This window comes from Lepus europaeus, chromosome 17, assembly GCF_033115175.1.
Source record: "Lepus europaeus isolate LE1 chromosome 17, mLepTim1.pri, whole genome shotgun sequence".
Taxonomy (NCBI): domain Eukaryota; kingdom Metazoa; phylum Chordata; class Mammalia; order Lagomorpha; family Leporidae; genus Lepus; species Lepus europaeus.
Window position 1 is genome coordinate 9622960 of NC_084843.1, and position 23197 is coordinate 9646156.

The window sequence follows — 23197 nt, forward strand, 5'->3', positions numbered from 1 at the left end:
CCCTTTTTTAAGATGTATTTTTTTATTTAAAAGGCAGAGTAACACAAACGGGGTGGGAGAGATCTTCCATCTGGTTGGTTCACTCCCCAAATGACTGCAACAATTAGGGCTGGGCCAGGCTGAAGCCAGGAACCTTGAAATCCAGCTGGGTCTCCCATGGGTGACAGGGGTCCAAGAACTCGGGCCGTGATCTGCTGCCTTCCCAGGCACATTAGCAGGAAGCTGGATTGAAAGCAAAGCCGCTGGAACTCCAACTGTTATGGGATGCCCGCATTGCAGGTGGCAACTTAACCCACTGCGCCTATCCCACACCTGGTTGAGCAGGTGCCACAGAGACCGGATAGCCCACAGAGCCTGAAACATTATGATCCTGCCCTGTACACAGTTTGCCTGCCCATGTGTTAAGCTACTGCATTGTGAGGGTGTTTTGAAATGCAACAGTAAATGTCTTATGGAGGTTGGTCTAGTAGGGTTCTCCAGAGGAACAGAACCACTGAGGGACGTCCACAGACACAGAAGAGATTGCTTCTAAATAATTTGCTTAGAAAATTATGGAGGCTGAGGAGTCTTCAGATCTTCAGTCTGCAAACCAGAGACCCAGAATTCTCAGTCCACAGCCCAGGAGTCCCAATGATTAGGGTTGTGAGTTGCAGTCCAGGACCCGGAGACAGCTGACGTTTCAGTGTGAGTCCAAGGCAGGAAGAAGCAGGAAGGACCCAGCTCAAGGAAGGCGGGCAGGGGGAGCTCCCTCTTACTCAGGGGAGGGTCGGTATTTGGTCCTGTCCAGGCCTTAAGACTGGTTGGATAAAGCCCATCCTCACTGCTTCACGTTCTACATTGAAGTGTTCATCTCATCCAGCAGTATCCGCACAGACACACTCAGAGTAATGGTTGCCCGAATATCCGGGCACCCTGTGGCCCAGTCGACACATAAAATTAGCCATCACGTTTGGCATCTGAATGTGAGGTGTGAGGCAGGCAGTGTGCACAGTAGCTGGGACACTGACATCCCACATCAGAGGGCCTGGGTTCAAGTTCTGGCTCTGCTTCAGATCCTGCTTCCTGCTGATGTGTATCTGGGAAGGGAGCGGGCGACTGCTCAAGCATTCCGGTCCTTGCCACCCACATACGATATCCATATTGAGTTCTGGGTTCCTGCATTTGGCCTGGTCTGGCCCTGGCTGTGGCAGGCATTTTAAGAGTGAACCATTATATGGATGATCTCTCTCTTTCAGTCTGTCTCTTTGTTGCTCTGCCTTTCAAATAAGTAAGCAAATCAAACTTGAAAGTGAGTGTTACAGGAATAAAAACTTGAAAATGGTGACACTGGCCTTGGACGAGGAGGTGGGCAGAAGGTGGGAAGGACACTGTTAGCAAGGGCAGGAAAGGGGGTGCGGGGCCTGCTGTGGGAGGCGGGCCAGGCTGTGCAAGGCTGGAGTGACGGTCCAACAGGGGACCTGGCGAAGCACCTGTGAATGCACAGATCTAGCTAAGGACATCTCGAGACAGAGCACTGACTTCGCGTAGCTGTGCCTAATATGCCTGCGAAGCGAGAGATGCATGGAATAAGAAGCTACGTAGCTAACAAGCAAAAGTTAGGGGCCATACAAAAGCCCCAGGACATACTTGATTAGGAAATAAGACAAACATACTCCCCACCCAGCCAGTAGAAAAATCCTCCAAATCAAACAAGGCCTGGGGTTAAACATTCCATCCAGGGTGTGGCCCGAGGATCCTTTGTTAAGAGCTCAGAAAGCTTTCAACTGGTGCCTGACAGATCCTCTCAGCCACACAGATGGGCTTCCAAGGGTCCTAGCCTGAAGCCCCCAGGTAGGGAGGGCGCTGTCGCAGAAAGAACAGCAGGTGCCTTTAAGCATAGGCTCACCGCCTAGGGAAACCCACAAGTTTTAAAGACATTGAACTGCTGAAAACACTCCCAGCTGGGGCCAAAATGAAAAACACCCTGGACCCCTAAGCTGCTATGGGTGGGAACAGGCAGAGAAAGCTCTTCAATCGCAAATATAAACATAGAATCTTTTAAAATATGTTTGTTTTCATTTTATTTTAAGGCAGAGAGACTGATCTCTGTCTGCTGTTTCACTCCCCAAATACTTGCAACAGCCAGGGCTGAGCCAGGCAGGAGCCAGGAGCCTGGGCTCCATCCGGGTCTCCCATGTGAGTATCTGGGACCTGAGTCCAGGCCATTGTCTGCTGCCTCTCGGGGTGCACATCAGCAGTAGGCGGGATCGGAAGCCAAGGAGCTGGGACCTGAATCAGGCACTCCAGTGTGCAGTGCAGGCCTCCCAAGAGGCGACCCAACCTCCATCCCAGACCTCCACGGGTCATTCCTTTTGGGAAAGGAAGGACAACTGAGTGTGGAGCCGGGAACCCAGGAGAACAAAGGAGCGGAAGTGTCCCCAGTCAAGGAACATTCCAGAATGCTGCAGTAGGGAGCCGGCAGTGTGTGCCTGGCTGCACTGCAGAGCGCCGTTCTCGAGGGGAATTGTCTACCGTAGCCATCCCCTCCATGTTGCCCGTGACATTGTAATGTAGGGGCAGGCGACAGTCTCTTTAGTTGGGGGAGGGAATGTACCCGAGGAACATGTCACAGGATAAGACTCTGGGGTGAAGGATGAATGTATTTTGCATGTGGCAACAGTGAAACTAATTCTCCAGCCTCTGCAATTGCAAGATGGAGCCTTGTCCACCACGCCCTTTACCTGGACTGGCCTGTGACTTGCTTGGCCAATAGACTTCAGCAGAAGGAACGGGAGGGAGTTTGCAGCATCTACTTTGGCCACTTTGGAACTCTGCTCCCACCACGTAATGTAAGGAAACCCACGCTGAATCCTGAAGGCTGAGAGTCCACAAGAAGATGGAGGCCCAGCCACCGCCCAGTCAAGGCCCTAGACGGTGGATTAGCCAGGGACCCTCCAGACCCAGCTGAGGTGTCCGCTGCCAGGGACAGCGTGAATGAGCCCAGGTAAGGCCAGAAAATCAACCACCGTGCCAACCTGCAGAGCAGCCCACTGAGGTTTAAAGCAGCTGTGTCTTGTGTGTTTTGTTGCACAGCAATAAATAACTGATACGTTTCCCATGAACTGTTTTTACATTTGTATTCAACTGAAGGAAAGTGAGGCAGGGTAGAATGTTTGGTTTTTTCACCTGTGGAAAAGTAATTAATACATACAGGTTTTAATATAACCCTCATCCTTCTGTTAAAATTGACCATAGTGTCATGTACCATACCCAGCTAAATACAAGTACAGGGTTATTAAAAGATATTTGGGGGACCAGCACTGTGGTGTAGTGGGTTAAAGCCTTAAGCGCTGGCATCCCATATGGGTGCCAGTTCGAGACCCGGCTGCTCCTCTTCTGATCCAGCTCTCTGCCATGGCCTGGGAAAGCAGTAGAAGATGGCCCAAGTCCTTGGATCCCTGCACCCGTGTGGGAGACCTGGAAGAAGCTCCTGGCTCCTGGCTTTGGATCGGTGCAGCTCTGCTGTTGTGGCCAACTGGGGAGTGAACCAGCGAATGGAAGATGTCTCTGCCTCTCTCTGTAACTCTTTCAAATAAATGAAATATTTTTTTTAAAGAAAAGATATTTGGATCCAACAGCTAAACAGTTCTAAACTCATAAATCATGTCACCCTTTTATTTTTGTTGATAATATATGCATATTTTTATTTTAAAAAATCATTCCAGGCACTTTTCCCCCAAAGTCAGTGCGAGAAGTCCCATCCCAAAATTGCCTGGGACAACCTTGAGAGAAATATTTAACTCATAAAACACTGTTTAGCGGCCTTAACTGGGAACAAAGCACTGGTCAGCTGTAACAACATTGTCCCTGCGATGGAGGCCGAGAAGCTGGCTCCACTGTTTGCAGCACAACTGGCTGCAACACTTGCTACTAGAAGATTAAAATGGTCCATGACATTTGAACAGAACTCCCCACAAGTCAACAGAGCTTTCTCCCTCTCGTTGCAAACAACAATGCTATGAGCGGTGATGAATTTCCTTGTCGCTACATTTGAACAGAATGAGGGCACACGGAAGCTACTGGAATGTTCAGCCAGCCGCTGGGGTTTTGTGTGTGCACTGGCACCCCGCCCATGGCTGGAACTTCGTGTGAGTCATTCCAGTTTGTGCCTGTTACTGTGTGTCAGAGGACACAACTTGTCCCCCAGGGCTTGACCTATCTCAACCTGTGGCTGCTCTCAGCATCCGGGGCTAAGGATAAATCCCAAGACTAAGTACTGCTTGGAAGATTCTCCAGGGTTGGCTCGTTCTTCCTTCCTAGGGCTCCAAATGCAGCTGGACTTACTTGCTGAGAGGCCTTGGGCAAGCTTCCGAAGCACTCTGACTCTAAGTCTCCTCTTTGGCAAAAAAATCCCCTACCTCCTAGAGGATGGATTCAGAGGTAACAGGGGTGCAGCATCTCAGATGGTGCCTGGTGCTTAATGGCACTTCTCTTATGGGGGTTTTTAATGAGGGACTTGTAAGTTAATATCGGAAAAGCCCTTAGAACTATCTGGCTTGCACACGGTAAGAGTCTGTTAAATAGAATCAATAAAACTAGAAACTCTGTTGCCGTCAATGCATACCGGCGCTCCAGAGTTTGTCTTCAGTTGTACACGTGGAGCACCAGGTTCCCCTCTGACTAAGGCCAGTCATCGCAGTGCAGCTGTGCCCTGGGGGTCCATGCAGCCCACGCGCACGGATGCCTGCTGCCTGCCCCACGCTTAGCATTCCAGGTCGCACAGGAGCGCATATAAGCAATTAAGAAAGAGCCGGGAACGAACCGCTCCTTGGGTGACCTCGGGCAGCCTCTGTTGTGATGACGGGTGTTGCCTGTTCAGCCTGTTTCCATCGGCTTGGAAATGGCGCCCAAAGCGGTTCATTTTCTAGGGGTGTAGTGCTGGTGGGAGTGCCTGTCACCCAAGAGGCAGGCGTGAGACCCAATCAGAAGCTGTCTCCTCCTGGGGCAGAATCTCCAGTCCAGTGAAAGGGAGAACCCTGGACACTGGTTCTGACGCTGTTTAGATTCTCGGGGGCGAATCAGTACCTTCATCAAGTCCCTGATGACTCTTCAGCTGAGCTGAAAGACTAGCTTTTGGGAGCTGCTGACACAGTCCATGGCCAGACCAAACGAATCACAGGAAACTCAAGCCTAAACCGGAGTTAAAACAGCCAGCTGGTGAATGAAATTGATCTCTGGGTGGTAACCCCCACTTTCACAAGTGAAATGGAGTTGAACGGAGCGAAGCAGAGCAGTAAACAATAGAGTACTGAGAAGAAGGATGAGGAGTGCTTTGTTAGACTTTCTCCATCAGCTAGTTACATGACAGGTCTTCAGACAGTTCATGGAAATGTGCATTATGGGAAAAGTATGCATGACTTTCAAAAAGCTTTGAACCAAAAAACCCTTACCTTTTAATTCTGTTTTTATAACTTCTAAAATCCATCTCCTATGTATATGTATTGATCTGCAGCATATTTGTTCGTGTCTTTCTCACTGTGGGTCACGGCAAAAAAGGTGGGAAGCTCTGCCTCGAAGTTGATTTCTCAAGCTCGCCTAGCTCTACGCAGCCCGGGGTGGGGACTGGCTGGAAATATGGATCCCCACACCTCCTGCTGTTCAGACCGGTCTGCTTGGACTGGGGAGGAGCTCCCTCCTCCTTTCCCTTACAGACTGGGTGCCCCCCGCCCCTTCATCGGGTATGTGTGATGGGGAAGGGGGAGCTTGTCCTAAGAACCCCCAGCTCTTTCGAGGGAAATAGGAGCTGGCGAAGAAGGCAAAGCATTTAGTAAACTGAGCAGTCGGGGTGGGAGAATTTGCAAAATCAAGGTGCAGTGACCCAGCAGCAAAGGAGTAAGGAGAAAGTGAACTCATTGTCTATGGCTGGGACCGAGAGGATGGATCATTTTGGTCCTTTTATGGCCAAGATGCTCATTCCTTCTTTGAGTTCACGTCTCCCCAAAACTACCAAAACCCTTTTGTGGACTGGATGGCTTCATTCCCAACAGGCTGCTGGCAGTGGCAGAGATGGGATTGGAACCACACCCACCTGGCCCAGGGCTCGGCCCTCAGAGGTGATGGTTTTCCCCTCTTGGGTGTTGATGCTCTGCAGCAGACTCGCTCTGCTCCGCCTCCTCAGCGGCACGTCCTGTGTCCTGTGTCCTGTGTCCTCTGTCCTGTGTCCTGTGTCCTCTGTCCTGTGTCCTCTGTCCATGTCTGTGTCCTCTGTCCTGTGTCCTGTGTCCTCTGTCCTCTGTCCTGTGTCCTCTGTCCTCTGTCCTGTGTCCTCTGTCTTGTGTCCTCTGTCCTGTGTCCTCTGTCCTGTGTCCTCTGTCTGTGTCCTCTGTCCTGTGTCCTCTGTCCTGTGTCCTGTGTCCTGTGTCCTCTGTCCTGTGTCCTGTGTCCTGTGTCCTCTGTCCTGTGTCCTCTGTCCTCTGTCTGTGTCCTCTGTCCTGTGTCCTGTGTCCTCTGTCCTGTGTCCTCTGTCCATGTCTGTGTCCTCTGTCCTGTGTCCTGTGTCCTCTGTCCTGTGTCCTGTGTCCTCTGTCTTGTGTCCTCTGTCCTGTGTCCTCTGTCCATGTCTGTGTCCTCTGTCCTGTGTCCTATGTCCTCTGTCCTGTGTCCTCTGTCTGTGTCCTCTGTCCTGTGTCCTCTGTCCTGTGTCCTGTGTCCGTGTCCTGTGTCCTCTGTCCTGTGTCCTCTGTCTGTGTCCTCTGTCCTGTGTCCTCTGTCCTGTGTCCTATGTCCTCTGTCCGTGTCCTGTGTCCTCTGTCCTGTGTCCTCTGTCTGTATACTGTGTCCTGTGTCCTGTGTCCTCTGTCCGTGTCCTGTGTCCTCTGTCCTGTGTCCTCTGTGTCCTGTGTCCTGTGTCCTCTGTCCGTGTCCTGTGTCCTCTGTCTGTGTCCTGTGTTCTGTGTCCTCTATCCTGTATCCTCTGTCCTGTGTCCTCTGTCCTGTGTCCTGTGTCCTGTGTCCTCTGTCCTGTATCCTCTGTCCTGTGTCCTCTGTCCGTGTCCTGTGTTCTGTGTCCTCTGTCCTGTGTCCTCTGTCCTCTGTCATGTATCCTGTGTCCTCTGTCCTGTGTCCTCTGTCCTCTGTCATGTATCCTGTGTCCTCTGTCCTGTGTCCTCTGTCCTGTATCCTCTGTCCTGTGTCCTGTGTCCTGTGTCCTGCTGCATGTGTGCAGCCCTGAGACAGCAGAGGAGGAGGCCCATCCTGGTCTGGGGGAGGGCTCTGGGACTGAGCCACCCTCTGTGGTGGGTGTCCCCCTCTCCGTCTGTCTGTCTGAAGATTTCACATGTGACTGAGGTTTCATTGAGTAGAAAAATGAAGAGTCTGCATGGGGAAAATATTAAATTATATTTTTCTAATTAAAAAGTGTGAAATGCCATCATGCTCGGAGGCATGGATGTTGTGAGAGAACAGGGAGACTTCTAGAAAGTGGCTGCCCTCTGTACCCCACTTTTCTCCTCCTCTGAGACAGGGGAAGTCACAGCAGCCACCCTGGGGTGGACAGGGCATGGACAACACCTGCTAGGGTCAGCTCGCGTGTGGGAACTGTGTCTCGTCACAGGCACCGGGTCAGTTGTGCTGGGTTTGTATTGGGGGTTAAACAGAAGGACGGTTGTATCCCATTCCTTCATTCATTCATTCAGTAGATGCTCGTCCAGGGCCTGCAACGTGCCAGGCACTATTCTAAGCTTGGTGGGCGGCGGGGAGGAGGAGGTTTCAGCAGACAAGATAGACAAGACCCTTGCGCTTGCCAAGTGCAAGGTTACGGACAGAAGAATGAAGGGAGGACCAGAGCGGTGGAAAAGCAGAAGCCAGGTGAGATGACAGGGAGAGCACATGACGTCACCTGGGGAAGTGCGTGGTGTCACCTGGGGGCCGGGGTCTTTCTAGAGCAACGTCGGAAAAGCGCAGGCGGGGTCCTGCTGACCGTAGGGAAGAAAGGTGCTTTGCCAAGTCCTTGGATGCCAGGTGCCTCGTGACTCTGGGAGCTTCTCGATGGAACCACTCCAAGCTCCTTTGTGCCTCCCCTCGGTGTTTTTGTTCACCGTGATGGATGTGCGTCTTCATCTTCAAACGATGAAGCGTTGAGATTAAGAGAGGCCGATGGACAAAACGAGGCATGTGGTGTTATGCCGATCTGATCTCGATTTAGGAAGAGGCACCGTCTAAATCAACCGTGACTTTTCTCCAGTGAGCAGCCCATGCGCACGCATGCATGTGCTCACTTACATGTGTACATATGTGTGGTGTGTAGTTATTTCTTGGATTAGCGGAAGTTGCTTTGTGGCCAGAACTCATTCATGACTCGCTGTCACCCACCTTCAGTTCCGTTGTCACTGGGATGTAGCAAGAATCAGGAACTGAGGGGTGAGGACATCAGGGTCTTGGGGTGAGGGGTGGAGGGGACTCTGATGTCCCCTTGCCCCAGGTGCCCAGCCAGGCTCACCCCTCACAGACCCTCAGCAAGGCCCTGTCGCAGGAGCAGAGGAGAGCTCCCCGGGACTTGCACACTCGGGGCTGTTTCTTTGTCTCTGGTCTTATTTTCATTCTCCTGTTATCTCCGTGGCCCCGGGAAATTCGCGGTGCGGCGGCAGCGCTCTCACTTCCGCTCAGCCGGCCACTGCTGGTTCTGCAGAAGGGCTTTCACGCCCGACAGGACCGGGAAATCACGCTGGTCAGCAGTTCCATTGCATCGATGTCTGCATTTAACCATTTCATTACTTAATGGGGTTTTGCCCACCAAGCCCTGTGTTTGGAAGAAAATTTCACACAGAGTTCTGAACTGCAAAACAGACACAGTGTGTCAGGATCCCAGGAGCCCAGTGTGTAGCGAGTGCCCAGCTCATTCAAACCCTGTCCGGTTACGAATGGGCTGTTCACGTGGCAAGGCGGTGGGAAGTGGGTGATGAATTCAGTCAGTGCAATGAAAACAACAGCAGCGGTAGAATCAGGAAATGGCCCTGGCAGGGACCTGGCAGTGCCCGGAGCTGGGCTGGGGGTGGGGTCCCCACAGTGCTTTGCACATGGTGCGTGGGGCTGGAAGTGACGGTGCGATAATAGGATCGGTGATGGTGCCTCGCCAGGTGCTCTGACGCAGGTTACGGGTCTTGATATTTTCACTTGACTGGAAGTGACCCATGGGCACATACGAGGCCAGGATGACCGGACTGCCATTGGCTGCCTCAGGGCCACAGCTCCACACTCCCAACCTCACTGTCATGGCCCGCCCCAAGCTGGCTTCCTCTTGGACTGACAGCCGCTTAGGAAGGGTTTGGTCCTAGGAATTCTGCAAGAGAAACAGAGTCGGGGAAGGAGCACAGGGCTGGGAGGCCGTGTGACGTAGCGGTGATGGCAGGGACGGACCAGCTGTGTGCCCCAAGTCAGTTTCTTAACCTCCCTGGGCCTTAGTGTTTTGGTTTGTAAAACGAAGTTGATGAAAAGAGGGTCTAGCTTACAGGGTCAGGGTCAAGAGGAATCGATGAAGTAAACCTTACAAACGCTTAGAGGAGCGGCCGGCACGTGCAAAAATGTCCCCAGTACACGTGCTTGTCATTTCTGTCACTGCGCAGAGGGTGCCACGCCGCAGACCCGAGGAGGTGGGGCCTCTCCCCGAGACGGCCAGGTTGTGTGGGCACGGACCTGTGTGACAGCATCTCCTGGAGATCTGTAATGGAAAAGCTACAGGCAAGAGTTCCTTGACCTCCTAGAAGACCTATTTCACTTATCTGAGAGGCAGACTTAGAGACCTTTCATCCACTGGGTCACTCCCCAAAGGGCCGTGACAACCGGGGCTGGGCCAGGCCAAAGCCAGGAGCTCCAACCGGGTCTCCCACGCGGGTGCAGGGGCCCAAGCACTTGGGCCATCTGCTGCTGCTTTCCCAGGCGCTTTAGCCAGGAGCTGGATTGGAAGTGCAGCAGCCAGGACTTGAACCGGTGCCCGCATGGTGTGCTGGGGTGGCAGGCAGTGGCTTAGCCCACTACGACACAGTGCCGGCCCCTAAGTGAAAATTCTATTGCATTCTAAGAAGCACGGGACCCTTCCTAAGCACACCACTTCTGCTGAGCACTTGGTCTGAACATTGTCACTTAAACTCATCCTGGCCCTGTGAGGTAGCCGCTGGGGCTGGGCATTGCAGATGGAAACAGGCTTGCCCAAGGCCATGCAGCCTGTAGGCAGGAGAGCCAGGACTGACCCCCTGATGTGACTCTGCTCTGCTCTTGTTTGCTCATTGTTCTTGTTTTCTTTTGCTGCATTTTTGAGATTCAGGGGACGCCAGAGAGAACAGCAGATACTGCTGCACCTGAGGGCCTAGAACCCCACGTGGGGCCAACACGGCGGCCACAGGCGAGCCAGTCAGAGGACATGAGCCTGGCCTCGGTCCCCAGGGGTCCCACGAGAAGCCATGGCAACATCAAAGCTGGGGTAGTTCTTTCTTCTACAGTGGACATGCTGGCTCCTGGCACACCGCGTGACGCCACACACTCAATACTGCACGGATGCCGTGTGGCTCTGCAGTGCACGTGTGGCACAACAGATTTAACCCTCGTCTGTCTGAGGAGCCCGACGGCTCCACTAGCTGCGTGATTGCTCAGTGTGGTCGGGTGCTGGCCCGTCTTCTTCACCCCTGGGTCTTGACGCGTGCGGAGGACCCGGTTAAACTGTCCTTAGGAGAGATGTACCTGGCTGCCCATGGCTCCTGCGCGGTTCCCCCACCACCACCTGTGTGGGACCGGGGGCTCCCTGAGGACACGGTTGTCAGCATCCCTCTGTCCCCTTGGATCCGTCTAGCTGCTGAGATGACAGTGCCCCGGGAACCCTCTTGCTGGTGGCGGCTGAGTCTGTGTGCAGTGTGCAAAAGCACCTCTCCCCAGCTCAGCCTCTGCGATGGGCCCGTTTTCCAACTCGCTGTCCCTGCCAGCGGGCCCACTCTATGGTCGATTAGGGTAATGAGGCTTGTGCAGGCTTCCTCCATCCCTCCCCGTCTCCTTGGCTCTGAACGCTAGCCCGCTGTCTATCAGTGCTCTCTGGCACCCGAAACAGCCCCTCTCCTCCCTGCACCCAGCATCTGGTTGCCTGGAAACCAGGACAGAAGCCGACAGCATCTTGGGTTTCTTTCTAATTCCCAGCCAGGTCCCTAAAGCAAGTGGTGTTGGTCTGAAGCAGAACCTTTGCGCTTGTGGCGGGCGCCTTAACCTGGCCCACGGTGGTGGCATCAGCCGAGACGGCAGCAGTCACCGCGGGCTCCGTGTCATCGGGTCATCAGTGCGCCAAAGCACAATCAGCGGTGAAGGCTGCTGAGATGGATTGTTTCGGAGGGAGCCAGGATGAGGATTAGTGCGTGTGTGTGTGCGTGTGCCCGTGTGCCCGTGCACATGTGCTGAAATTGGCAGCTTCGAGAATTGCAGCTTGCTGCAGCCACGTGCAGAAGGGAAGAGATTTTTTTTCCCAAAGACAAAAGCCTGTCTTGAAAATGAACATCTTTCTGACTTTGCTTGACAAAAGCCACATCACTCCGGGAAATTGCGCCAGGATGCTGCTTGCCTGAGCCGCCAGCTGCGCCTCGAGAGGAATGTGGGTCCTCTTCAGATGGAGCCAAAGCAGAGGCAGGATCGGAAGAGTCACAAACAGGAAGAGAAGCCTCCCTGCCCCCCAGCATTCGGCTTAACCCTGACAGGGCCAGCCAGAGGTTGGGGCCAAGTGCGCCCCCCACGGCCGCCCATGTGTCTGGCTCGTGCCACCCAGACAGAGCTGTGTGTTCCCAAAGCAGCACTGCATGTGTGGTGTGTGGGACTGCATTTTCTCGCTGGCCAAGGCTGCCCTGTGTCCCCCCAAACAGGAAATCTTTGGAGGACTCATCAGGCCACGTGGAGGAAACCGCTTCTTGGGGACTGAGCTGTGTGTGTGGCTCCTGGCCGCACGGTGGCACCGTAGGCGTTCCCCCACTTTACAGATGAGCAGGGAGAGGCTCAGAAGAGCCCAGTGTCTTGCCTGAGGTTGCACAGCTACAAGGCCCTGCAGCTAAAACCCGGACAAGGTGGCTCCCTCAGAAGTCATCATGAGACATCCTTTACATGGCTTCCTGCACCTCGAAAGATCTGTCAAGGAGACAGTGACTCAGAGCCAGCGGCTCCGGGAAAATTCTTCTCACCTAGTGAATACATTGAAACGGAGCTAATAATAGCTAGGTGTGTAGCATTCCGAGAAGATCTGTTTGCCATGTCTTCTGCGTAGAATTGTCTAAGAAGAACTCTGGTGCACTGTGCATCAAGAGGCTGAAGCGTGGACTGTTTTTACCATATCCAAACCCTTCTTTCTCCATGCCATCAGTTTCCTAGATTTCTTTTGTCTTGTGCTGTGGGCAGTTCTGGGTGTTTACTGGCATTTTCTTGATCAGTGGCTTTTCTCCTTCCTTGAAAAATGCTGTAGAGACAAAGCCATTTGAAGAGAGGGATACGCAGGTTTTCCTCTTGTGAATGGAGGCAGGATGGCTGAGCAGCATGCAGCAAATATCCAGCCATCAGAGGCACAAGCCCTGGGTTCAAATCCTGGCTCTGCCCTGTTTTTTGTTTGTTTGTGTTCATTTTGCTTCTGACTTGGACCATATTGCTAACCCATCGAAGCCTCAGCTTCTAATGTGTGAAACAGGAATGACAATGGTTCTGAGTTACTGCAGAGAGTGAATGAACCAGGGCCAGCGTTGTGGCACAGCGGTTTAAGTCGGCATCCTATACGAGAGCGCCAGCTTGAGTCCTGGGTGCTCAGCTTCCGATCCAGCTCCCTGCTAATGCGCCTGGGAAAGCAGTGGAAGATGGCCCAAGTCCTTGCACCCCTGTGCCCATGTAGGAGACCCAGAGGAAGCTCCTGGCTCCTGGTTTCTGATCAGCCCAGCTCCAGCCATTGTGGCCATTTGGAGAGTGAACCAGTAGATGGAAGATCTCCCACTCTCTCCGTCTCTCCCCCTCTCTGTCACTCTGTCTTTCAAAATACATAAATCTTTAAAAATAAATGAGTTACCACATAACGTGGTGACACAGTTGCCTAACAAACGTGGGACACAAGGGGTCACCCTGTTGTATTACCAGTGTGGAGGTTGTGGGTAGACAAGGCTGTGGGATGAGTCGGAACTGGAAAGCAGAAATCCCCAGCCTCGAGGGGGTGCTCAGAAGAGGCTCTCGGGGTCCAAGGAGGGACTTCTGCCACTGTCCTTAATAAGCAAGGTGCCCACTTCCTCTCCAGTGTTAAAATCCTGACAACAGGGCTGGCCTGCGGAGAAAGCCCCACACCCCCATCCCGAGCACAGGAAGACCTGTCGCCTCCAAAGTGTCTCTTACTCCCTGCTCCTGGGGGCGCAGCACCCTCCAGGTCTCAATGGAAGAATTCAGAATGACGGCCTTAAAGGAAAAGGAAAATGGAGATTCCAGCCCAGGCCCCTACCTCATCCTGCTCATTCCAAGGCAACAAGTAAAAGCTGATTGTGTTCAGTTCAAGGATGTCATTGCTGCTAAGGGACACATTCCAGATTCTTCTACAAAAAGTCCTTGCGTGTCCGTGCTCATCTTGTCATCTTTGTAGCGTTGCTCCTTCTCCACGTGAGCATGTGCTGGACCTGCGAGGGCCCGGCAGGGTGTGACGGGTCAAGGGGAACAGCGCCCATGAGAAGCACAGCCTCCCTTCTGGCGCTGGCTTGGGGCCCGGCTCCCACGTGCGCATCTCCGAGGACACCTAGAAGCCTCCTCTCCCAGACCTCCTCTCCACAATCCCTCAGCTTCACACAGCAAGCACGACAGGGGGCTGTATGCCTCTGTGCCTTCCCTTTCCCAAGACCCCCGGCTGCCTTGGAGACCCCATCCCTAGTGCGCGTCGCCCCTGGCTCTTCACTGGGCTCAGCAGCGCAAGCACTGCCCCTTCAAAGACTCCCTTCTCTTCCTCAACCAGCAGTCTGCCAAGAGGACAACTTCATCTGTTTTCCTTCTTGGGTAACTCATTTGCATTTTAATGCAAGCTTGCTGGTACGCGAAGACCCCCAGAGACACCTCACAGACTGAGTCTAATGGTGTGAAGGTAGGCGCCAAGCCCTCACATCTGGGTTCATAGCTAAGCATATGGTCCATTTCAGATTAGGCCATCCACCAGCCGGCTGCCAGCCACACACGCAGCATCCGTGCTACGTGAACTTGTTCAATTAAAAGCAGTCGTCCTTAGGTGGGCGGGGGAAGGCGCCTTGGATTTGCTGATGGCCGCAGCTGTGTTCACGGTCATGGCAGGCTGCACGCTGCCATGAACACACCATCATCTTACCGCCTCTAATCCTCCCGCAGGCCTGTTGGGGGGAAGGGGTGCTAACGACTCCCATTGTAGGGATTGGAACCATGCAAACTCAGAAAGGATAAGTACCCTGTCCAGAGCCCCACAACAACTAGATGTGACCCAGATTCCAACGGGGGTTCCCATGATTTCATCCGTCACACTGCACCCCCGATCTGGCCATTTGCAGCTATGAGCAGTCAGGACGGTAAGCTCCAGCCAGCACCAGCCGCTGGCGCTGGGCAGGGGCTCTGAACCGGGCATTGCCTGCATCGGCACTTGATCTAGAACCTGACACGGAAAGGTCTCACCTCACACCTGCCATGCAGTGACACAGTGAGGACCTCAGCGAGTGGCCCGTGCTCAGGCCCGGCTGTGCCTCAGCCACCTTTGTCACTGTGAGGCCATTGTCTCACTAGGTGACTTTTGGCAAGTCCCTTGGCCTCCGAGGGGGAGAGGGCTCTTCCCATCTGACAAATGAAGTCGTTGGCCTGGAAAAGCGCCGAGGGGGCCTCCCGGGGCTTCTACACAGCCCCCGACCTCCCCATGATGAGATCAAGTAGTGGAGCCAGCCTGGCCAGCCTCCCATCTGTACTCCCCGAGTTTATTTACTCTCGGTGCCTCTGGCAACGCCACAGCCTGACCAGATGGGCTACCCCGCTGCGGGATGGGCTCAGTGACAGGTGGGGGAGCCGAGGTTCTGGTGGCCCCGGGGGAGGGCGTTGGCCTTCGCCCACACAGTGCTCCTCGACACTGCGGGCCCGCTGGAGGGCCTCACGCTGGACGGTGATGAGCGGGCTCGGCAGCAGCTGCTCTCGTACACGCACACAGCGCCGTGCAGCAGAGCCCTCGCTGGCCGCCTGGGCGGCATTGATCGCTTCATCATCTCCAGAGTCAGTGAGGGCTGAGGCTTTGGCTGCAATCTGTTAGCCCTGCGGCGTCCAGTGAATAATGTTACTCCTCACGTTGCTGAGGGGATACGGCGCAGGGGACCTTCTCCCCGTTGGCCCCAGTTTGACCCGTGACACTGCTCTGTTGCAGCAGATAGAGAGCTTGGTGTTCACTCAGATGCTCTGTGCTCACGTTGGCTGCTTTGTTTCCTTTGTTGTTGATTTCCCGAGGAGATGCCCACCCCGAGCCCCCTCTCCCCAGCACCCTGCAGCTGAAGGTGTGTGGGTTTAATCTGCAGGTCCCTTTGGTGGCACTTAATGGATTGCTTTTAGGCCTGTATTTAGCTATCCCAGATCCCAAGTCGGGGCAAGTGGCCCCGCTTTCCCAGGGCCGGTGTTTCTGCTGTGACGGGTACCGAGGGCACTGGGCGACATTCTATACGGAATGACAACGCCTGCTTTCCTGCCCTGCATTAAAGGCCTTCTTCATTTCCAAATCCTTTGTCTACCCCTTGGAGAAACTGCGGGAAATGTGTCCCAAAGACTTGGGACTACACCAGTGCTACTGTTTTTAAAAGCCTGGAAATCCTGGTTTTCTTCCTTTATGCAGAGGAGGAGTTCATATGGCCATGGTGCCGTCGACAGGGAAAGAGAATAAGAAAGGGAGAGAGGAGCAAAAAGGAAAATTCTTTCAAGGGCATCTGAAGAGGAGCCCCAGCTGGGCATGGTGTGGGCCCCCAGTTTCCTGGAGGGAGGGAAGGGCGGCTGCTCTGCCCGCACAGGGCGTGTGGCTCACCCAGGGGTGCTGAGCAGCTGTGCCTCGGGCACTTTCTGGACTCTGTTGAAGTGCAAAGAGCAAAGGACGTAAACAGCCATGGAGCTGCAAATGCAGTTCCTCCCCCAGTGAACCTGAGCCTGCACAGCCTCATCGCTGGACCCTGTCTCCCACAACCAGAGCTCAGCACCCCCGGGCGTCCAGGGTGGGACCCTCGGCTGGATGATGATGATGGTGGTATTAGCACCATCTGCTTAGTATAGTTTGGATTTGTGCTAGCTTCTATAAGGCCAGCACCACTTGATGGTTGCAAGGCATTTTCCAATGGTGGTTTGGAGATATCACTTACAGCAGCCAGCTCCGAGCTCTCAGGTGTGGCTGGCCCTGGAGGGCTAAGAAAGAAGAGGAGAACCAGGAGCAGTGAGCGTAAGCAGAGGCAGGTGCAAGGGGGGGGGGATCGGCTGCACGCCCCTCTTGGGGGATGGAGCACGGCCAGGGAAGAGAATGGACATGGCGGGGGCGGGGGGCTGGCAGGCAGGGTGGACTTGGTGTTTGTGTGGGCAATGAGGAAATGCAGAATGTGGATCTAAGCCCAGGAGCATGTGAGGGGTAGGCGAGGCTGTGTGTTCAGATTCCCGTGAACACCCCAGGAAGGAGGAGCGGACCTAAGCCTGGAACGAGGGAGACGCCCAGCTGCCTTCAGGCCTAGCACCTGGCCTCTGCTGAGTGTCCCGGACCTTAGAGGTGACGAGCAAAGTCCAACAGAAGGGAGGAAGGCCGGAGTGCAGCTCTTTTCCTCTGTTGTGGATGGGGAGCTCCTCTCGGCCAGGGCCTCTGCACAGTGCTGGGGACAGATGGGAGAAAGGTCACAGTGCCTGTCATCAGGGAGGCAGCAGGCATCAAAGACCTCAGACTCCTGCCATGGTGGGGTTTTGTCGAAGGCACAGCAGGAGCGTAGTGGGATGCGGGTGTGCTTTGGTCCAGGGGAGTGGGGACGGTGCAGGTGGAGGGACGGTGCAGGTGCAGGAACGCTGCTTGCCAAGACTAGCCAGGTGGGCAGGTGAGGTGACTTAGGAAGTAACCAAAATGATTGGCGTTTTGCTGTGCACTTACTCAGTGCAAGCGCTGTGCAAGACTGTGGTGTAATGGAGTGTCTTGTAAGTATAGCATACAGTGTATGGTGCGCGTAGTATAATGCACTATAATACAAGAGAACTCAGATTTGAATCGTGACCTGTCTGTCCCTTGATGGCTGTACCATGGGTCTTCAAAAAGTTCATGGAAAATGTGTATCATGCTCGTACTTAGAATTTTTTTGGACGAAAATAAACTTACCTGCGGCAGTGCAGGGCAACTGCCACACAGGGTCCAAAGGGTGCATGGGGCTGGTCTGCCACGGCCAGGCCTCTGGAAGCCATCGGCGACCACCCTGTCACTGGCTGCCCCGTGAGTCACTCAAAATGCACAAGAGCTGGGAGATGCGGTCCAAAACTGAAGGGAGAGGGAGCGGCACGTGCTGCCCGCGGTGTCCATCTTGCCGGTCACGCCCGTAGGCAAGTGCGTCTTTCGAAGTCGGTCTCTGACTCCATGGCCTTTCTGCAGAGCTGGGCAAGGAGTGCGAGGGATCAGAGGAGACTGAGCGTGCACACAGGGAGTTCCGCCCCAGGCCTTTGCCTCTGTCTGCTGGACTCCTCACGGTAGCCTGGTCCCTACCTGCCTCCACCAGCGCGCCCTCAAATCCTGCATCTGCTGGAAGCCGCCATGGCCTGTAGGCTAAGTGCCCATGTGACTGTGGCTCAAAACACTTCCACGCTCCTCCGGCCCCGGCCTGCAGCCTCTCTCCTGCCTCCCTCCCCCACTGAGGGCAGGTTCTCTCTGCAGGCCAGGGGCACGCTGCGGACCCCTGACTGCATCCCCGCACAGAGGGCTCACATGTACCTGGTGCTCAGCAGCCGTGTACAGAGAGAAGACAGGAAAGGAGGGGGGAGCAGACAAGAGTTCTGTCCGTCTCCTACACTACTCGTTACGACAGGATCATTGCATTCATTCTGATGTTCCCATTTATTTCCCCGTGGGACCAGGAAAACCTGAATACAATGAAAATCAAACCCAAACCATGATGCCCTGGTAAAAGGTGGCAGTGACTCCCGTCTCCCCAGAGCCGAGGTCCTCTAGGGACCTGCCAGGCCCTGCCCAAGCCCTGCCCAAGCCCTGGGGCTCTCCCTCCACTGCTGTCTCCTCTCTGCTTCAGGCCCGTGGGCCTCCTTGCTGAGCCCAAATTCTGCCCCCCTCCCAAGTGGGGATGAGACCACCCCCAGGGCACACAGAAGAGTTCTTGAGGGCAGAAGGTATCTTTTCAAAGTTGTTAGAGTTTAGGAAGCACAGCTCCCCACATAACACGTAAACAGATACATAGTATCTCTCTGGCTTTAAAGTTTCTCAGAGGTCAACTAGCAAAAATGATCTAAAACAACTCCTTAGGAAGAGTTTAGTTTTCTTTAAGATTGAAAGTCAGAGTTATATAGAGAGGGAGAGATCTTCCATCTGCTGGTTCCCTCCCAGATGGCAGCAAAGGCCAGCGTTGGCCAGGCTGAAGCCAGGAGCCAGGAGCTTCAGCCAGGTCTTCCACGTTGGTGGCAAGTGCCCAGGGACTTGGAGCATCTTCCTCTGCTTTCCCAGGCACATTAGCAGGGAGCTGGATTGGAAGGGCAGCAGCCAGGACATGAACCAGCACCCACTTGGGATACTGGCGTCAGAGGCAGTGGCTTTACCAGCTATGCCACAACACCAGCCCTGGGAAGGAGATTTTAAATAATGGGTGAGAAATGCCCCTAAAGTCGTGCTCAGGCGATAAACCCCAGGGCCTTTGCACCTGCTGTTTTCTCACTTGGATCCTCTTTCCCCAGCTCCCTGTGTGCCCCACTCCCTCACCTCCCTGGTTCCTATTGGCAGATACCATTCTCTGTGTGAGCCTTCCCTGGCCTCCCAGTCTGAAGAGCAAACGCTCATCCTTCTACCCCTTTCTGTTCCTTCTTTTTGCCTCCCTTAACCCTAGCCCATCTGCTGTACTGAGTATCTTACTTTTCTTGTTTTTTAAATTCATTCATACTTTCTTTCATCCCTTCTTTCTTTGGCAGAGCAATAGAGAGGGAGGAAGAGACAGAATCTTCTATCTGCTGGTTTATTCCCAAAATGGCTACAACAGCCAGGTCTGGTCCAGGCTGAAGCCAGGAATCAGGAACCCCATCCTGGTCTCCCCCATGGGTGTTAGGGACCCAAGCACTTGGGTCATCCTCAGCTGCCTTCCCAGGTGCATCAGCAGGGAGCTGGATTGGAAGCCGGGGCAAGTGGGACCATGACAGGTGTTGGGATATGGGTGCCAGTGGTGCAGGCTGCGGCTGAACCCACCACACCACACCACCAGCCCCGCCATTTTTCTTGTTCATCGTCTGCCTGTTGTTTACGTACAGGAAGGCAGACTTCCTCCGCGTGGCCCACTGATCTCTCTCTGCGTGTAGAACAGGCTCAGGGCAGGCGGGTGCTCCCTGAACGCCTGTCGGGAGCGCTCAGGATGCAGCCGGCACAGAAGAGGTTCTGAAAGTGCTAGGGACCGGCAAGCCCTGGCCCATCTCCCATTCTTGGCAGGAGTTGGGATTTTCTCCCCCATCGTGATCACAGGAATGCAAAGAGGCAGCTCAGCTGGCCCAGGTCAGGGAGCGGAGGGCAGCCTAGGTCTTGCTCCCCAGCCTGGCTGCCCCGCCCCAGACCAGCGAAAACTGGCCGAGTGTGTCCTGTCGCCCGACGCATGGCTTCTGTCCCGAATGCCTGCAGGCCCTGTGCACAGGTCTGCTTTGGAGGGGGCAGTAAGGAGCCCAGAGGGGAGGAGCGTGGAGGCCCTTCCAGCCCTTCGGGGGCCCCTCTGCCAACTCCCCCAAAGGCCCGGCAAAGGCTGCAGCGCCAGGAACCGGGTCAGCAGGGCGGATGAGCGCAACGCCCGGCCGGCAGGGCCAAGGAACCTGTTGGCTGGCTCTTCACCCACACGTGCGCTGGCTGCCACCTGTCCCCGGGGGTTGCACATTGCCCTGCTCATGTTTCCTCCCCCTTGGTGCTGGACGGGCTTGCAGGAGAGTGTCGCCTGGCACTGTCATCACTTTTTCAGTGAGCAGGAGTCCCCTAGGCAGGCTCTTGGTAGCTAACAGACTTGTGTGCACCCCGTGCCAGGTTCTCCACGGACCCAGCTACCTAACGATCTTGCGGCCCCTGCAGCCCCCCTGCAGCCTCCCCACCTCCCCCCTGCAGAGCTCCATTTCTGCCACACCCAGAGCTGCTGGGCTCCTTCACAGCCCTGAGGTCAGGGTCAGCATCACATGAGTCTCAGAGAGCAGAGGCCACGCTCTCTCCAAAGGCGGCTTTGTCCATCAACGCGTGGGTGCCAGGAATGTCCCTGGGATGCCTTCAACTTCCTAAATCTTCACCTTGTTCCCTTTTCTGCCCTTGGCAAAGAACTTTCTGAACCCTAAACGAACCTTCTAAACCCGCGAAATCCCACTGGCCAGGGTCACTACCCTCTCCCCAGACCTCCCCAAACTTAGTCTTATCTTTTCCTTGACTGTCTCTTCTCCCTTCTCTCCTCAGCCTTATTTCCTGTCATTTCTGCCATTTTGCTGTTATCAAAGAACAAGCAAATGCATGTTCAATGCATGTTCAATGTAAGATATTTGTAAAATAATGCCAAAAGCCCTACTACCTGGTAAAACATACTCTCTCTCTCTCTCTCTCTCTCTCTCTCTCTCTCTCTCTCTCACACACACACACACACACACACACGTACCAGGTAGAGTTACAGACAGACAGAGGGAGAGACAGAGAGATCTTCTATCCAATGGCTCATTCCCCAAATGGCTGCATTGGCCAGAGTTGGGCCGATCTGAAGCCGGGAGCCAGAAGCTTCTTCCCGGTGTCCCACATCGGCGCAGGGGCCCAAGGGCTCAGGCCATCTTCTACTGCTTTTCCAGACCATAGCAGGAAGCTGGATCGGAAGAGGAGCAGCCGAGACTCGAACCAGCACTGATATGGAATGCCAGCGCCACTGACAGATGCTTAGCCCACTACGTCACAACACCAGCCCCCACATGTGGTTTTTAAAAGCTTTCCGTTGTAGGGGTCTCATTCATACCCTCTCACCCTTTCTCTGTGTCTTAATTGTTAAAAGGGAGACTTCCCAAGCCACTGCACGTTTTGCGCTGTGCACCGAGAGTGGGATCCACATGTTCCCTCTGCGAGGAGCTGTGATTTATTAACCAACCCTGTATGGGGGAGCCTTAGGGTAACCGCCCCCACCTCTGATTGCTATAAGTAATGCTCCACGGGATGGCTGCAAACAAAATAAATCTGTGTGCAAACTCGGGCTGCTTCTTAGAAGGAATTCCTGGAGGTGGGTGCTGGGTCGCCAAGTAGGGAGGTTTCGCTCAGATCTGTGGGAGCGCGGGGAAGCCCAGGCACCCCAGCCCCATGGCGGGGTTCCCGCTGGGCCCCTGGAGCTTCTCTGTGGCTCCTTCTTCCCTTCGTGTTGGCTCTGAACGTGGCCCTGGGGAAGTCAGGCCAGGGAGCGCCCATATCAGTATTCCTGTTCACTGTGACCGGGAAAGCTGATGGGAAACCTGGGAAACCCTCATATTGCCAGGGCCTGGCTGGAGTTTCCATGGAGATGGACAGCCACAGTAACCCTGGGTCCACCCATCATCAGCATCTAAAGGAGACAGGAGGAAAATGGCTGCTGTTTCAGTCCCACCCAGGCAACCCTAATGACCGGCAAGATCGCACACCAGCTTACAAAAATACCACTGCATTTTATCTGTTTTCTGATTTTCTCTTTTCTTTTGTTCTTGCCTCTCACCTGCTCTTGGTACATTCCAAGGAATCCTAGGTTTTCAAAAGTCAACCTTAGGGGCCGGCGTGTAGCTGTGTGGTGTAGCTGGCAGTGCCGGCATCCCATATGGGCACCGGTTCAAGTCCTGGCTGCTCCACTTCCGATCCAGCTCTCTGCTATGGCCTGGGAAAGCAGTAGAAGATGGCCCAAGTCCTTGAGCCCCTGCACCTGCATGGGAGACCTGGAAGAAGCTCCTGGCTCCTGGCTTCGGATCAGTGCAGCTCTGGCTGTTGCAGCCATCTGGGGAGTGAATCAGTAGATGGAAGACCTCTCTCTCTCTCTCTCTCTCTCTCTCTCTCTGCTTCTCCCTCTCTGTAACTCTGCCTTTCAAATAAATAAATAAATCTTAAAAAAAAAAAAGTCAACCTTAACAGATGCCATGAGCACAAAGCAAGAGAACTAAAAAGAAGAACATAAATGCAAATGAGAGAGACCCTTTTGAGATAATCAGGGAAATTAGATCAGGAGCTAAGTCTCAAGATACCAGAAACAAGAAAAGCTCATTCAGGCCATGGCCTTGGCCTCGGCCTTGTGGTTGTCCAAGGGGGTTCCCACCGTTCTTACCCAGGTACGTGGACATGGAGTGAGGGGAGGTCTCCGACTTGGTGCCAGGTAGTTTCACAAAGAAAAAGATCAATGAGGCAAATGCGGCAGAATTTTAATAACATTGAACCTGGATGACGGGCTGAAAAATCACGTTCTTCTTTCTCTCTGAGTCTGCTAGAAGTTCTCACAACAGAAACATCGAATGTGAACGATGCAGTGCACGTCGTAGACATTAGTGCCAGCAAAGTGTTGAAGTCTTCAGTGAAGGCCATCAGAGCTTTTAACCGTTTGAGTTGCACTTGGAGATGACCGCCGTCGCTCAGAGTTTAGGGTCCCCCTGTTCCAGCTCCCAAGGATCCCTCCCCCTCTCCCACTGCCAGTCTGGGGGCCAAGGGCCACGGTGACCCTGGCCCCTTCTCCAGGGTGGGGGCTGGGCACATCGGTGCTCTCTGTTGGTTCTCAGGCTCAGCACCCCACACACCTTCTGCAATGCAACCCTCAAAAATGCATTGTTCACACAGCAAAGGTTTTTCCTGTGGCTCGCACACCAGGGCCTGTGAAAGTCAGCCTCTTCCCTCAGCCCTGCTTTGTTCTCGTTGCTAAGCGCTCCGCTGCTTATGAGTACAATATTTACTTGGATTTATTTCATTTGCCCTTGTATTTGAAGAGTCTGGGCAGAGCCCGGTTTGCTGGGGCTGGGGATTTGCTAAGGGATAAAATGC